Raw genomic sequence first — 14,037 nt, 5'->3', positions numbered from 1 at the left:
TTTTTTTTGAAAATTTGTACTTGCTCTCTTGAACCTTAGCTCCTTAATCTGTAAGATGGAGATAAAAATATCATACCTGCATAAATGGGGCTGTTCTGAGGAAAACATCTTTGTAAATCTTAAAAGGTTTTATAAACTGTAAATTGGTGGTGGTGGTGGTTGTTACTGTTCTTTTGAAAGTATTGGTCAAGGTAATGACTAGTGTGACACTATGCCTGCTTCCAGAATTTGTCTTATATTTTTCCACTTCCGTGCCTTTATTCATTACATTACCTACACTTAAAATACCCTTCTCTCATAGTAACTAAAAAGAGGGAGGGATGGAGCATGTTTGTATGAGCACCTGTCACTTTTCAATAGTTGTAGGTTAATGTTATCCATTGATCTCTTAGTCATAAGGGTATTGTTATTGAAAAAATAAATATTTGAAGCAGATACCAGTTTCTTCTGCCATGAGCTCAAACTTAACCTCAGACGCTTACTAGCTATGTGACCCTAGGCAAGCCTCTTAATCTGTTTGCTTAATTTTCCTTGATTATAAAATGAGAATAGCACCTACCTTACAGAGTTGTACAGAGTACCAAATTAGCTAAAACTTGAAAAAAGTTCTTAGCACAGTGCCTAGGACACAGTGGGCACAAATTAAATGCTTTTTTCCTTCCACCCTACATCTCTTTTCCTTCCTTTGACACTAAATGTGCCAATCTGAGAGTCACTTTACATGTCTGTATCTCAATTTCTTCATTCATGAAATACAGCTACTATCCCCTAGTTCACAGGGCTTAAAATAGATAATATTTATAAATCAAAACCTCAAAAGTATAACATATTTAGCAAAATATGCCCTACACGATGTTTATGCAGTCCCATTTTGTACTAGATTATGATGTTTTCTCTTTTTTTCCTAATGACGTCCAACTTTTTACTGGGAAAAGCAACACATCGTAAAAATGTAATCCAAGGACAATGTAATGACTCAGAATTAATAGAAGTTAGCCTGTCATCTTATAATGTGCTTTGAATTTTTTGTCCTTAAATAGACAAACTCATATATTGAAGCTTATTGACTACCTTTGTGCCTATAAACGTGACTTCAAAAACGTATCTCTATCAGCCTAATGTTTTGCTGCTCAAGAGAATCAGTTCAATTCAATAAACATTTCTTGAGTACATACTATATACAAAACACATGGGAAGCACTGAGGATGATGCAGCTTTGGGAGAAGCATGAAGACTATTGGATTCGTAGCTCCCACAGGGGACTTCTCATCTCAGTTCTGCCATTTGTGTGATTGTGGTCAAGTTTCCTAAAACTCCTTTCAGCTCCTCCTTTCAATCCCTTGTAGAAATGAGATGCCAAATGAGATTACTTCTGGGGTATTCTCCTATCCTTCTTTGTGAAAAACAAAAAACTTAAGCCTAGGGAAAATAATACGTATGGAGAAACTGCCAGAGATGGACTCAGAATCTCCCAGCAGCACACTTGAACACCAGGTAAGAACAGTTGTTCTTCCTTCTTCTGGAGGTTTTGGTAAACAACACAAGTAATTTGAATCGCTCGGGCCAGCTTCCTTGGTGCAAACTGGGGGCCAGAGGAACCCTCAGACAAGAGTGAGTTTCTCTCCTGGATTCTTAGCACTAACTGGAAATGCTGATGCAAGTAGAAGATGCTTTCTTCACACTCAGGGGGTGGAGGGAGGCTGGAAAGCACTTCACTGGATCAAAGAATCATGAATCATGAATCCTGGGGAGGGCTAGGTGGCACAGTGAGTAAAGCGCCGGCCTGGAGTCAGGAGGACCTGGGTTCGGTTCTGGCCTCAGACACTTCACACACACACACACACACACACACACACAACCTAGCCATATAACCTTGGGCAAGTTACTTAACCCCAGTTGCCCTCCAAAAGGAAAAAAAAATCATCATGAATCCTCTCCACCTCCCCCCACCCCAGCAGCAGTGACATCTGTCTCCTTGTCGTTCCTCAGAGAAGACATTATATCTCTCGACTCCGTTCATTTTCACTGGCTCCCCACCACACCTAGAATGTTCTCTTGCTTTCTCTCTGCCTCTTGACTTCCTTCACTTCTCTAATAAAATCCCACTTTCTGTAATATGCCTTTCCCAGGACACCTTAATTCTAGTGGCTTCCCTTGGAGATGATTATCACGTCCTGCATATATTTCATTTTATACAGTTAGCTACAGGCCACCGTCTATTCCACTCTGAGCTCCGTGAGAGCAGAGCCTTTTTTGTCTTTCCTCATATACTCAGTGCTCAGTACAGAGCCTGCCATATAGGAGCTATTTAATAAATGCTTGTTGGCTCCCTGACTTGATTTATATATGAGGAAACTGAAGCTCAGGGAGGGGAAGTGATTTGCCCAAGATCACATGGGTAGTAAATGACAGAGGCTGGATTTGAATGCAATGCATTTCACCACACTACCTCTAATTCCTTTTTACTTTTGGGTTAGACTAGGTGACATTTCAGGTTCCTTCCCAATCTGAGCATCCATGTTTTTTGTGAAATCAGGGAAAGATTGGAGACCTCTACCCTAAAAGAACTTTACCCTTATAATCGCTTCTGGGGGAAGTAAGGGAAATGCCTTGGGGGCGTGGGGGAGGACTGAAACACAGTAGTAATACTATAAGTGACCTGTGAAAGTGGTTGTCAAACTCAGGACACAGACTCCAAAGAGACAAAATGGAAGTTCATAATAAAAAAAATATATGATCTCTCTCTCTCTCTCTCTCTCTCTCTCTCTCTCTCTCTCTCTGTCTCTCTCTCTCTATCTATCTATAGGACATCAGAAGAAGTACAAATAGATAACAAATAAATATGCTAAGCTAAGTGAGAGTTTGCTAACTGGAAGTAACCAGTTCTTCTTATTACAAAGATAAATCACCCAAAATAGGAAACACTGTAATGGAGGTGGTGACCAGGAAGTGCCTCAAGGAGCTTCCTCAAGTGGAAGAAGTATCATGTAGTAAACAGTTTGTCAAATTTGGAATCAGAAGACTGAAGGTCATATCCTGGTTCTTTCACTTACTACCTTTATGACCTTGGACCCTTACCTTTTCTGGGCCCCGTTTCCTCATCTGTAAATAAAGGGATTGTACTTTGTGATCTCAAAGGTCCCTTCCCACTCTGGATCTAAGATCAAAGGTCTAAAGCATTTTCCTAAGTATGCAGGATCCTCAATGTCAGGTGAAAAAATATGGATTTCTTCAATAGGCATTGTCAAGTCATTGAGGATTTTTGACCAACTGAATAACAGGATCACATTTTTGTCCTAGGAAATGTTTTTGTGCTAGTAGTACTGTGTAGAATGGAATCAGCGAACAGCTAGGTGGTATGCCAGGCATGGAGTCAGGAAAATTCAACTTCCTGAGTTCAAATTTGATATCAGACACTTACAAGTTATGTGATTCTAGGCAAGTAACTTAGCCCTATTTGCCTCAGTTTCCTCATCTGTAAAATAAACTGGAGAGACAAATGACATACCACTCTAGTTTCTTTGTCAGAAAAACCTCAAATGAGATCATGAAGTATCAGACATGCCTGAAAATGACTGAACAAAAACAAAAGTTTGAATTCAAGGGAGGGAGAACATGGGACTGGGAGACCAATGAAGAGTCCCTTGCAATAGTCCAGAAAAGAGATGGCTAGGTAACATATATGATATATAGATATGACGGTGTGAGGAAAACAATGCCATTTGAAATCTTAACTTCCCCATGTAAATTATTTATTAATTATATTATTTACAAAATATGATTTGTAAAAGTATTTTGAAAGATAGGTCCCACTATGACATAGCAGAGACCCCAGTGTGTATACTTCTAAATCCATTTATTACTACCTTTTGTTACTTTCCTCCAAAATTTCTTCCAAATGGCAGAAAAATGGACTCCAATCCCATGATGACTCCTTTATTTTTAAAATATTGCTTAATGTGGCATTTTTTGAAGAACTTTTTTCATATGTAAATAAATTGTCACCACTGGATCTCAATTATCCATATAGCTATACCCCTTTCAAAAATTATAATATATCATGGTACCTTAAAGTTGGAAAGAACTTTAGAGGTCATTTATTCCAATTTCAAAAATTTTATTCCAACTTCAAAAATGTAACTAGTGTTCTCTCTGTTCTATGGCATCTCTAAAAGATAGTTAACAATTATCTGCCCAAACACTTCTAGTGATTGGAAACTAGCTGCATGTTAAACATATCTAATCTTGGGAATAATATAGAATAAATCATCATGTTATAGCAACTAAAACATTTGAAGCAGCTATCACATCTCTTTGCCAAGATAAATATCCTCAACAAATATTCATTTTTAAACTAAAAAAAATAGTGATAAAACTACTTGTTTATATTAACCAATACAATTTACTATAGAGAGTAGTTGCAACATAAGAAGATTGGGAATAGGAATGCCTAGATAGGTATAGAAATAGAATATGAGAAAGGAGCTGGCAATGAAACTGCTGGCATTGTATATCTGCAAAAATAAAAATGTACAAAGTATGAGCAGTAAGCTGAGCAAGTTTGACATTTTAACACAAGGAAGGAAATTTTACCAGCAATAAATTAATTAACATGTATTAAGCACCTACTATGTGCCAGGCACTATATTAAGTCCTAGAGCTACAAAAAAGAAGAAAAAGTGAGCCCTTGCCCTCAAGGAGCTCACAACCTAATTGCAAAGATGACAAACACATGTATACAAAAACAAAATGTAGAAATAGGAAATAAAGAATTTTCTATAGAAATTTCTAGAGAAATAGGAAATAATTAACAGAAAGAAGGCACTGGAATGAAAAGGGCTTAGGAAATGCTTCTTGTAGAAAATGGGATTTTTGTTGGGAATTAAAGGAAGATGGGGAAACCATTCAGTAAGGATGGGGAGGGAAAGCATTCCAGGCATAGAGAAAAATGCTCAGAGCTGAAGGATGGAACATCACTGAGATTTGAGGGGATGGAACTCGTGCCTGCAAGACAGCTTGGAAAAACATTATTGCATTCAAAAGCAATTGTTATGAGCTTAGGAAGGAAGGGAATATCATCAATTTGTATTTAGAAAAATTTACTGATGTAGGGAAATCCTAGAACCAGAACTGGAGGAGCACGCTCAAGAGAATCTGTTTGAAGATTAATCGAGGCAGAAATAAAAGCAGTATTGTCATTGACTTATATGGGAGTCCATTGAACAGATAGAAGAAATAGGCTTTTAGGAAACAGATCACTCACTTGGGACAGAGTCATGGTATAGAAATCATGGGAAACTTCAGGAATGAAATTCTGAGAACTCCAAAAGAACCATCCTGATGAAGAAGAAAAAGGGAGCTTTTCCAAAAGATGAATGTGGATATGCATAGACAACCCATCAATCAACTTAGATTTTGTCGTTGTTCAGTTTTTTAGTCACATCCAACACTTTGTGGCCCCTTTTGGGGTTTTCTTAGCTAAGATACTAGAGTGATTTGCTATTTCCTTCTCCAGTTCATTGTGCCAATGAGGAAAGTGAGGCAAACAAAGTTAAGTGACTTACCCAGGGTCACACACCTTGTAAGTTTCTGAGTCCAGATTTTAACTTAGGAAGATGAGTCTTCCTGACTCCAGGACTGGCACTCTATCCTCTAGCTGCCCTAACCTAGATTTTAAGATGAATATTAAAGACAGTCACAAGAGCAGATAACTGAGAATTCATTGTATTCACTTAAACATGGATTCATCTTTTTACAATGATATATGTAGACCAATAGGGTCAAACTTAAATAAAAGCAGATCTATGCAATTGCACATTAACATAGAAAACCACAAATTAGCACTATCTTTGCTGTACTATATTTTTCTTTATTTTGTAAAACATGTGCCATTTTAATCTGGTTTGGGAATTAATCAGAGGATTGGAATTGGGAGTGTTTAACTTTGAGAAGAGAAAACTTAGGTGGAATATGACATATCTTCAAGTATTTAAAGGGTTTTGAGGAGGAAGAGGAATTAAATTTGCTTGCCTTAATCTCAGAAAGCAGAATAAGAGATAAGGAGGATGTTGCATAGAGTTGGATTTGAACTTGATCTAAGGAAAAATGCCCTAATAATAAGAGTTGATACAGGTGTGGCTAGGTAGTGCAGTGAGTAGAGCAGTGGCCCTGGAGTCAGGAGAAACTGAGTTCAAATCCGAACTCAAACACTTGTCACAGTAAGCCTTTGTGACCTTGGGCAAGCCATTTAACCCCAATTGCCCTGCCTTCCACCCTCCAAAAAAGGGGGAAAAAAGATTTGATACAAAGCTATTGCCTTAGGAGAAAGCCTCCTTTAGTAGAGGGCAATAAGGCATATTTTTCTTGGTGACTGAGCAACAACTTTTCCACTACAACCTGGACACAACATTGAGCAAAATAAAGTCAAAGAGAATATTTTAATAGAAGTCACCTCACCGCAGACTCCAAATTTCTAAGCTATAAGGAATGAAAAGCTCCTGAAATATACAGACCTAGCCGAAGAGATGAGAATTGTATGGCAGCAGGGTTTTGTGGGCTAAGCTTAAACTTAATTTAACATATTCAAGGTATTTTTATTTTAAGCAACATGAAAAGCCAATTAAAAGCTACTTTAAGGATAAAGCATTACAACCATAGAATCCAAGGATAAATCAATAATTGAATGTGTATGTATGTATGTATGTAAGAATGTATGTATGTATGTATGTATGTATGTATGTATGTATGTATGCATAATGCAACTCTGCTTCCACAGGCACCGGATCAGGAATTCAATGAAGTGACATGTAGGCAATCGGAGCTAAGGAAAAAGATTTCTGACAAAATTCCCTCCAGGCTAGTGCTTTTTATTTTTCAAACTGAAAGGTGTGTACATTAGATTGTTTGAGACTCCTAATGATTCTGTAAAGTAGATACTAAATTTTTCATTACAAATGTTTATTTGTTTTTAAAAGCATTTATTATTTCTCCCTCTTATTTTCCTATTCTGCCGTACAATAAGAAAAAAGAAAAAGCTCTTCCTAACAAATACATACAGTCCAGTAAAACAACTTCCCACATTTGCTATGTACCAAAATGTAAATCTCTTTCTGCCTTTTAACTCTATAAATTCTGCAGCAGGAGGTGGTACAATTCATGTTCAAGTCCTCTGGATTTATGGTTTATCATTTCATTAATCCAAGTTGTTTTCGTTGATAATGTTGCTGTGATTGCATAAATTCTTCTGGTTTTATTCATTTCACTCTACTTCAGTTCATAGAGATCTTCCCAGTTTCCTCTGAAACTGTGCATTTTGTCAGTGAAATTTTGTCAATATGACAGGTATAAAGTGGAACCTAAGAATGGCATTAATTTGCCATCAATATTTTACACTAAAATACCACAATGTGTTTAGCTGTTCCCCAATAAGTGGCCATCCTTTGAGTTTCCCTTTTCAGCTACTATAAAAGTGTTGTTATAAATATTTTTGTATATTTGGGTGTTTTTCCACTCTCTTCGTTGTCTTAGGATTACTAGTAGAATTGTGTCAAAGGGTTTGGGAAAAATTGACTTTTGGAGCATTGTTGCAGATTATTTTCCAGAATAGCTGGAACACTTCATAGCTCTACCAACAGTGCATTAGTGTGACTTTTTTCCCCAACAGACCAAGGGTAGGGAACCTGCAGTCTGGAGATCACATGTGGCCCTTTAAGGCCTCACTTGAGGACCTAGAGGGCCACATGGCCTCAAGACCACAGGTTCCCCACCGTTGCTGTAGACTAGCCAACATTAGTCATTTTCCTCTTTTTATTATTTTTGAAAATATGACAGGTATACAGTGGAACCCTCAGAATGACATTAATTTGCACTTCTTTATTAATTCTTTTTTTTTTCATATTTTTATCAATGGCTTGGATTTCTTCCTTTGAAGATTGCCTGTCCATATCCTTTGACTATTTTTCTATTAGGGAATGCCTTTAAGTGTTATAAATTTATAAATGTTTACTTAGTGAATCAAATCCCTATTTTCCATATGAAGAAAACTATTATCAAAAAGATTAAGTGACTTTCCTATGGGCACTATTGTTAGTAAATGATAGATTATTCAAACCTAGGTCTAGGTTGACTCTTAATTCTAATTTTCTTTCCACTAACTGCTAGCTATAGATATGCAATCTATATACTTCATAGCAAAGTTATATTTACTTCATGCATTTTCTGATGGTGAACTCTTGTATGTGATTCTAGTCATTTTAGGGGTGTTTATGTCTTATGTTACACAAATAAGGTATACATAATCTCTCACATGTATGTTACATAAATAAAGTGAAAAAAAACACAATGTTCTTAAAATATCGTGCATAAAGCAATATCCTATAAAAAGTCTAATTTGAATATGCTGATTATGTTTTACATGAATAATAACCTATGGAGTGTTTTAGTAGATTAGACTAAGAGACCATGACACCAATTATTTGTTCCTCTTATTCTTCTTTTGTTTTTCTTTTAATTGATATATTTGTTGTTCCTGTGTCACTCTCCATGTCCTCCCCAGGAAGCTATCCCTTAAAGCAAAGAAAAAAAAAAGAAAAGGGGAAGAAAGCAGCTCAGCAAAATCAACAAACCTATCAACAAAGCTTAACAGGATTCTCTGCAAAGAAAGGAGTGCGTGTATTTTCTAAACTCTCTGCCAGGGCTCTCTTCTTAGATATTATAGTTACGTAGCATTAAATGTTGTTTTTCAGTCTTTCCATTTTCACCATTGTAGTCAATCATCATCATTGTAGTTAATATCGTTGTTTTCCTGATTCTATTGACTTCACTCTGCATCAGTTCAAATGAGTCTTACCATGTTTCTCTGATTGGAACAAAACTCTGTCTCTGATGGCAGCAATAAAGGCCATTTCCAGGGAAAGTCTTAGCTTAGGGAAATTACCCAGACATCTTGATTTTCCTTTAATATCATATTACAGATTCAGTTATATTTGTCATATTCTATAAAGTAAAAAGATTAGATAGTATACAGAAAAAAATACTTTAATGTTTCTGATTTGTACATTGGGGTATTTGTATATTAGGTTTTCAGAAGCCAGGGACACGTATATGCATATGCTGAGATTGCAAGCAATCCTTTATTAGAGACTGCACATTGTAAATCAGGAATACACCTTTCAGGACCCATAAAAATAATAAATTGTTGACACTCTCTTCAGGGTCAAGAAGAGTGTCTTGTCAGAAATCAAGAGGAATGAAAATGAAGTCCATCAACAGTAGTCAAATAAGTTCTCAAATTCCTGATTAAATTCCTTTGAAAAAATATTTTTAATTTCTTGATTCTTCTTAATAATATAAAATATTCACAGCCAAGTTTTCTTTCCTGTTTCTTTTTTTTTTCTCAAAAAAATCTTTTACTTTCACCTTCTAGTGAGAAAATGGCAGCTAAAATTTAATTTCTTTTTCTTTCTCCTTTCATCTTTCAATGGCCTGACTGTACACGTAAAATGAAAGGTTTGTAAATTTTGGTCAGTCAAGTCGTTATTTTGATAATGGCCATTTGAATTAAGCAAAATAATGGACTAGTAACTAGTTAAAAAATGACTATTGAATGGCTATTTTCAAAATAACCAGTCATTTTACTAAACTTAATCTTTCTTAAAATACAGATCATATTTCTAGGTATAGCCAGAACTTGATTCATTGTCTCACCTATTTTTTTAAAAAAATGGGGAAATTATTAAAAATCTGGAGCCATGGAAAAGTGCTAAGCTTAGTGTCAGGAGATCCTATTTGACTCTTGTATTTCCCTAGTTTTATGACTTTGGGTAAGTCACTTTGTGAAGCTCAATTTTATCTATAAAATAAAGAAGTTCAGATAATCACTAAAGTTCATATTTGTCCTAAATCCCATTGTTCAGTTGTTTCAGTTATATCCAACTCTTTATGACCCTATTTTGAGGTTTTCTTGGCAAAGATACTGGAGTGGTTCAACATTTCCTTCTCCAGCTCACTTTATAGAGGAGGAAATGAGGCAAATTGTTTCAGTGACTTACTTAGGGTCATACCATTACTAAGTGTCTGAGGCTGGATTTGAACTTGAAAGATAACTCTCCCTGATTCCAAGTCCAGTGCTCTCTCTACCATGCCACTTAGCTCTCCTATGAGATCTATTACTTTATACAAAATAAAGGTTTGAATAAAGGGTTTCTTAGGTTTCTTCCCACTCTTAAGATTCTCATTTTTGTCACATCAAAAGTGAATGCTTCGGTACACTTCCATTGTGAGTATGAAAATGAAGTTTATTGGCCTTTTCTAAGAGTCTGTTTCCATTAAAGTGTTAAATTATCATTAGAAGAACAAGTGTACATCAATCAATCGAAGAGCTTTTATTAAACATGGGTATGTTGTTTTGTTTTGTTTTGTTTTAACCTGAAGGAGATTGGGTAATCATCTCATCCAACACCTTCATTTTATGTATGAGGAAACTGAGACTCATTGCTTTCCTAAGGATGCATCTCTAGTTAAAAATTAAATTAGGACTAGAACCCAGGTTTCCTGAAAACGAATTCTAACCTCTTTCCACTATATCATGTTGGTTTTCTAAAGATACATTTGGAAATATTAGAGATCTGTAGCGATAAGAGGCAACATTCTCTTAAAAGCCCAGATCTAAGATCACTGTTTATGTCATTAAATCTGTGCTTGCCAGAGAGGGAGGAAAATAAGGTCATGTATAATCCCAAATTATTTTTGTTTGGTTTTGTAATACAAGACACGATTTTAGTTTTGTTGCCATGAATTTGTCTTTCTAATCAAGTGTTTACCATATACGTGTATCCATCTATATTGCTATCTGTATTGAAATCGTTTTTCATTTTCTCAGTCTATGTTAACTGATAAGTATTAGGAATTAGTATTAGAGAATTATTAGGAGAGGAAAAAACATGTTTGGGACCTGAGCAAAGTCAATAGAGCATTCAAATTTTGCCACAGCTAATCCACCAAGCGGATAACCTATACTCAGATAATTGAGAATCAACTGTCCCATCCAAGTGCCAGTATGTATGCAGAAACAGCCAATCTCTGCCTTTCAATGGACAATTCTTTGTCCTCTGAAACAAAGCTTCTTTTCAGAAATATGAGTAAAATCCACACGCCAGAATTCCCCACAATGATTGATACCCGCCTCGCTGACATTGTGTCCTACTTCTGATTTGGGCATCTTGAGTATTACTGAGTACTGTATTTAGAAAACAAAACCTATATTGCCTTTTGAGGGAAATAAATCAGACTCTTGGTATACCCAGAGAAAATGCATATTTAAATGTTTCCGAAGGGCTGTTTTCACTGCATATTGCTGGAAGGCTGCCAGAGGTAGGCTAGATCCAAATGGGGGGAGGGGAGCAGAGTCTATTGTGGTCAGTGCAGTAATTTGAGGGGCATTTGGGTAAAGCAGAGTGGAGGGGGAAAAATCCCTCCTAGTCCTAGACAGGACAGAATGCTAACACATAAACCTAAGAGAAGTGGGCACTGACAAGGCAATAGAGAGCATTTGGGGAGACTGGTAGCTAATTTTGCAGGTCCAGGGTAATGGGAAACGTTGCAGCTGCCTCCTGGTTTTCTGGCTGTTGTTTACCTCTGTAAGATACTGGAAACAAATGAAGGGGGAGTAGAAGGCCTATTTCAGCACCAGGATCAGATGCTTTCAAAACTCTGACTCGCTTTCTTCTTCTACCCAGACTGCTTAGTTAGGTAAATGCCTAGTCATTCCGTGCATTCTCCAAGTTTCACCCAAAATGAATTATATTTTTTTTTCCTCTTTCCTTGTACTTTCTTATTTTGGGGCTTGTGTGTCTTATTTTTCTCCTTCATAATGGTTGGGGGGAAGAAAGGTTAGATTAGAAAACTTCAATTAAGCCTTTAAAAAGACCATCTGCTGAATGGTGACTGGGGTTTCGTGTAAACAAAATGCCTGTGCTGGTTACAAACAAATGATCTTATCTATTGTATTGTGTTACAAATTAAAATTAGATTAAGCCACCTACGTGGTACCTCAGCTGAATCTTAAATTTCTTATGGCAACTGAATGTTTGCTGCAAGGATTCATTGAGCCTGATGAGAGCCTCATTATTTTTGTACCAGCAGTACACACTGGGCATAGCATAATCAAAGCCTGGGGGTACGTATTAATTATCCTTTTGAATAGTGATGAAATTTTAAAAAGATCTCCTTTAGGCTCACATCATCAGCAGATGAAACAAAGCTTTGCACAGCTTGTGAGCAGTGGCTCACATGTGTTTTTACATCTGTTCAGGATATTTCAATTTGAAGCGCAACAAGCCAAGACTGGGATTAAAGACCAGGATATTTTTTTTTTAATTTAGAAATGCTGCAACAACAAATAGACCCCGCCCTGTCTCAACAACAAGGTGGTGGGGGGGGGGGGGAATTCTCTTTACCAACTCCCCTCCCCCTCCCTCCCTCCCTCTCTCTCTCTCTCTCTCTCTCTCTCTCTCTCTCTCTCTCCGTTCATGTTCTTCTTATCATTATTATTTAAAAATCAAGATTTCATACATGCAGCATGCAGGGAATGTCAGTGTGTTTTCTGAGTGCCATGGGTGATTAGCCCACCTGTTCTAGCAAAGTGATGATTGCATCAAACAAGATTTTAGCTCTCTTCTGTTAACATTCAGTCTAATCAGACATTCTCACTGCTGGGCTATTCTTCTTCCCTTCCTTTATTTTTTTTAACTTTCTATAATCCTGTTAGACAAAGGATAGAAAAGCAGAAAAAAATTAGGGGCAGGGGGAAGCCCATGGAAATGCTTCAAGAATACAGGTTTTTGCAATGAATATTCATACTTTGCCACGTAGTTCAAAGGAGAATGAGACATTGGGGTAGTTTTGGGGGCAGTGATACAATGCAAACTTTCCCATTTGCAGAATATGGAGAGTGAGTCTGAGATTGGCACAATGTATCATTGAACTCACCACTGTGATAAAAAAAAAAAAGACAACAGTCATTAAAGACAGAAGACATAGGCTTCAAGTTAAAATGCCTTGCCTGTTTCCCTGTTGCAGGCTTGAATTACAACCTGAATGATTATTACCAATCTCAATTTGCTTTTAATTCCATTTTTTAAAAGCCCCATAAGGAACACCATAAAGCACACATAACCTGAAAGGTTTTCCTTGTTTTCTCTTTGTAAAGTCAACATGTAATCGAAAAGCTGTTCTAAATCATAAAATTACTGCATTTTACAGGATTTTAAAGTCTGAATTAACTACATATCTCAAAGATCTTTTGCTCATACCCAGAAATAGCATCACCTCGTATTCATTCTACCAGTATACCTTTGAAGTGGGGTAAAATTCAGGTATTCTTTAAACCCTTTATTAATTTCCCTGGGGGACTAGAGCTGAAAGGGTAAGTTCAGATCTAGAGAGTAAAAGTGTAGTAGGATATTAAAATAAACTCCAATTAAGGAAAGTTTTGCCTGATCCTTACAATATATTTTACACATTTTTTTCAAAACTAAATTATTGAGCATAAGACTGGAAGAGTGGTGTGGTCACAGCCAAGCTAGTGATGTCAAGCCCTCCACTGTCTCTTCTGCATCACCTCAGTTCTCTCTACACGAGCGGACCTTTCACAAGCACTGGGCAGAGCTAAGATCTCAGTTGCGACATCTTCACTGAGCAATCTAAGTAGCGAATTTTTTTCTGAGGCATGTATGTTTTTCTGACACTTTTTACATGAGCACAGGATCAATGTGCATAGCTCAAAACGACTTACCCTTCACATTTTCTTCCAATGAGAAAAATCAATAATCCTGTTTTCTAAGTGGAACACCACACTCCAGGCTATTGAGATGAGTTAGCTGCCTACTCTCTAGGTATATATGTTTCCTGCCCCCAAGGCAAGGTACTGTTTTAAACCTCTCTGGTAGTAAAACTAGTGAGACGATTCATTCACAGACTATTTTTGATTTTCAAAAAAAAAAAAAAAGAAGAAGAAGAAATAGAACCACTGGATTAAGG

The sequence above is a fragment of the Petaurus breviceps genome, unplaced genomic scaffold (genome assembly GCF_028583685.1).
Source record: "Petaurus breviceps papuanus isolate PSGF00001 unplaced genomic scaffold, PetGlider_PUasm1.0 90849, whole genome shotgun sequence".
Taxonomy (NCBI): Eukaryota; Metazoa; Chordata; class Mammalia; order Diprotodontia; family Petauridae; genus Petaurus; species Petaurus breviceps.
The sequence above is the reverse complement of the archived record's forward strand: the minus strand, read 5'-3'. Positions refer to the sequence as shown.